The following is a 4,385-nucleotide window of genomic DNA, read 5'->3' on the forward strand; positions in this document are numbered from 1 at the left end:
AACGTTGAAGAAAGTTTCGAAAGGGTTATTACTGATAGAGCCCAACCTTCAAAGAGGTAAAGAATCGAAAAACTCATCAAAGATGAGGAGTGTAAGTATGTGTTTTAGGGTATATACATACAGAAGTTGTATGTATATAATGATTAGTACCTCAAATATATCAATATGGAAGTTTATAAAGCTGGGTAAAGCTCTACTTCCAGTGTTAATATCTGCTTCCACAGTCATATGCTCAAATTTGACTTCAATTGTTGGCAAATCAATCCCAACCCTGTTACATTCCCATTTAAACATTTGTCACTTCATAAAATTAACATAAAAAAGGAAGTGTTTATTGGGTATCACTTATGTTGGACTATGAATCTTACCCAATAAGTAATGACGATCGAAGAAGACTCTTACATCATAAGCGCTTACTGGGTAAACGATGCTGAAAAACGTCTCTCGTTTATCAACAAATCCCATTTTTTACACCGTTTTTCGACTCGACATCAAATTTGACACCATTTTGGTGTTATTTGGTGAGCTATTTTGTTACAAAATGCTCCTACAAGTTTGGTGTTTATATAAATTTAGGTTATTTAATTTTAAATGATATTTTTTAATATTATAATATTTGTTGATATTATATATAAATTATATTTAAATCAATTTATGGCATATTATAATATAATATATTTTTATGTTTCTAATTTATTTAAAGAAGTTAATAAGTTAAAACAAAATAATATACTTAAAATAGAACTTGTCTTTTTGACATATTATTATAATATTACGAAAAATTAATATATATATATATATATATATATATGTATATATAGGTTGGATTCACGTAAGAACAAGAGTTTTTCGTGAGACCCGTACAACTAATTTATGTTCATTGATCAACTTTATAAGCTAATGATCTAAAGTTATATGGTGACAATTTTGTAATTATTGAGAAGTCTAATTTATAAGCTAATGATCGAAAAGAAAATTAAATAACACATACTAGTAATCTAATTAATAGATTGGGTTCACATGAGACCAGTCTGTTTTTGTGAGAGATCGTGAGACCACTTTTTTACACTTGAAACTTCACAACAAAACATTCTGAAGTTAAAAAAACCGAACCTTCATAGAAAAAACACTGTGAAAGTTACCTTCACATCGTTTTACTGTGAAGTTTCAAATGTCGTGATCTCAAGTCTCTGATTAGTTAAATGGTAATAATTCGAATTAATCATGTATAAATATGTATTTTGGTTAGAATTTTGTAATTTGTAAACAATTTCGATACAAGAAATGGTGCAAACGATCGAAGAAGGTTTAAAAGGAAACTAAAAAGACAGATGGTTAGAATTGGGTACCGATCGATTCGGTTTCTGAGTTTCAACAAGAACTTCTCGTTATCTTCATCGGCAAYCTTTACAAGCCTATCGAGTAATTGCTTTCTATCTTCGAAACCAAGATTCTCGACATCAACTTCATACGATTGTCCAGTCGATCCAAAAAGCAAACCTTTCTTCAAACGATCGAAAGTTGGCAGCTTTTCGAGAGAAGCCCATTTGAGAGCTTCTTCATCGTCTTCATCACGAGATGATTTCGAGAAAACATCCATACCCGAATGTCTCCATAACGAAGTACTCGCAGCTCTTAAACTCGACAATCTCCCACCACTACTGCTTCCTCTTGAACTGCTACTAGCTTTGTAAATGTCACTTCCCTCCATTCTTACACCAAAAACCCTAATCAAAAACCCTAAAAACTGCTGAAAAAAACCAAAATCCTTGTGGGTTTTTCGAGTTTTTGAGGTCAAACAAACCACAAATTCCTCAAGAACAGTTGGAATTTGATGTGGGTTTTCATCTGTTGATCAAGAAGTCTTGAAACTAGCAGAAATCAATCAAGAACAAAAAGGGGTTTTGGTGTCTGGAAAAAGGGGGTTCCATGGGAGGTGATGGAATGTAGAAGAGAAAAGAGTGATGCATTTAGATGATTTCATGCAGGGTTAAAATGAGAGTCAGTGGCGCCACGAGTAATTAAAAATACCCTTTCGGGTGCTTTTTGCTGGATTGAAATGATTTTATATCATCCACCATTTTTGACTGTGTAAAATACGATTGCTATCAAGTCTTAAAAAGTGGGTTCGGGCTGGACCGGGTCGAAAAAACCTGATCCGAAAAAGTCTGACCCGAAAAAGCCTGGTTAAGCTTGATAAAACCCGAAATAGCTTGGTGTGTAAAATTACACCTCGATTGAACCATTTTTCAATCCCAAAGTCTGGATCTTTTTTATGCGAGCTGACTAATTCCAAGGCGACCATCCGCTTCGCGGGTAGTCCGGAGTCACTGCATTTGAACAACCATGGCCATAAGGGGATTTTTATTCCTACTTGGATTCGAACCTGAAATCTCCAGACACTTTTGACATTTGAAATCCAAGCTCAAACCAATCGAGCACCACCCTTGTGGTTAAGCCCGGATCTTTTTTTGCTCTGTAAAAATGCATGAAAGGTCTGGGTCCGGGTCCAGACCAGAAAAGTTCATGACTTGTGTATATCTATTGTGAACAAAGCTAAGAGGCTGTTTACTTACGGTTTAATTAGGCTTATTGGTCTATCTGACTTATTTGCACAACTTATTTGAGTTGTTTACTTAGAGCTTATTCACACAAAATATGGCGTAATAGCACAGATAGAAATGGTGTGTTGTCCCCATTCAGCCACAAAAATGACACCCCTACCCCTTATTTAAAGCACCGCCTCCTTCCCATATGAGACACCCCATCTTCAGCCTCTATGATTTTTTGTTTTGATGTTCAAATAATTATTGGGGGGGGTATAAATCAGTCATTTATGTTATTCAGACTGTTGGTTTAGATAAAAAAAAAGTAAATAACAATACCTATATATCCAGACAGACAAGTTTATCCATACATGACTTAATAAAAAATTTGGTAAACGGCCCATAAGTTAAGTTAAAAAATAGACTCGGTATGTTGTAAGATGCATGTTTGGTGTTATTAAGATCAATCGTTCTTAATCTATTATTCTGTAATTGTGGAGAGATCTCAAAGCATGAAATTGGAAAATTCTAATGAGCCGTTTACCAAACGTTTACCCGGGTAAGCGCTTACCAAATCACACTACCTTAACGGATGAATATGGTAACGACCAAAAATCTTACCCGTTAAGTGATGGTAACGACTCTTACCACGGTAAGCGCTTACCGGGGTAAACTGTTCCATACGATGTCGTTTTGATAAACCAAAATCTTATCTGATAAGTAAATAATAGTGTTAAATTTTATCAGCCAGTAAGTGTTTGATAAACGACCCCTAAGACCAAGAACATGAGGTGAGTTTCATGCTACATTTATAGGGTTGCATGCAATAAATTGTTCACTTTGTAATTATAATTTCATCATGTCATGTTATATATTGTTATGAAAAAAGTGATATATGAAGGCACGCGAGTGGTTTCGAGAATTCACGATCGTGGTTAATAATTGCACCACATGTTATGTGTGGTGTGTCGTTGACTTACGCAGTGGGAGTGGGATTTCACGGGACTATGATGGCCCGTATAAGAATTGCTCTAAGAGCATGACAAACGTTACATGCCAAGAAAAACCCGAGTAGCCTAGACTCGCCAAGTTAGAAGTCACTGTAAAAGCACGACACTGTGGGTCGTGTCACGTCTATCACAACCACCGAGTATGGTCAACAGAGTCAAAGATGATTTGTGATTAACGCATGCATATTTATGATAGACTTGCAAATATGATATTTTGAAATGTGATTAAAGTGAATATGACATCTTTGCAACTCAACTGGTGATTGACTTAATGAGCGATACGAGAAGAAGCGTGCGGACTAGAGCTGTTCATGGGCGTATCGGCCCGTTAGACCCGCCACGTCCGGCCTGCTAGAAATACGGGCTTGGACAAGCATTATCGAGAAAATGGACGGGCCCGAGTTTGTTTGTTAAAATTAACGGTGGACATGGACAATGTAAAAATAAATATGGACAGGCTTGTCCGGCCCGTTTATGTTTTATAATTAATATTTTTTTTTACCATTAATCAAAATTATACTAGTCTATTTTAAAATCAAACTATTAAAGTTATAGAATGGAAGTCGAGACTCTTTGGTTTTTCTTGGGAACCCAAAAGACTCTACATTATCTTTGTTAGCATCCTTATGTCACAATTTTTGATTCCAAAAACCCAAATTTTAATTTCAGGTTAAACTGGAATTGAAATTCATCAATCCAACAATGTATTGCATATTTTTTAAATGAATGGAATTCAAATTATTTGTTGATTTATATAAAGTTACATTTTGTTTTATAATAATTCTTTATCTAATAAATAACCATAAATATTTTTTAATAACTATATATA

The 4,385-nt window shown here is 34.7% G+C and overlaps 1 pseudogene; it reads right to left on the reverse strand.

Annotated features, from left to right (window-relative positions):
• Positions 1–1,711, reverse strand: part of LOC112516357 — a 13,199-nt pseudogene extending 11,488 nt beyond the window's left edge.
• Positions 1,712–4,385: the final 2,674 nt, after the last annotated feature.

The sequence above is a fragment of the Cynara cardunculus genome, assembly GCF_001531365.2.
Source record: "Cynara cardunculus var. scolymus isolate 2C chromosome LG 8, CcrdV1, whole genome shotgun sequence".
Classification (NCBI taxonomy): Eukaryota; Viridiplantae; Streptophyta; class Magnoliopsida; order Asterales; family Asteraceae; genus Cynara; species Cynara cardunculus.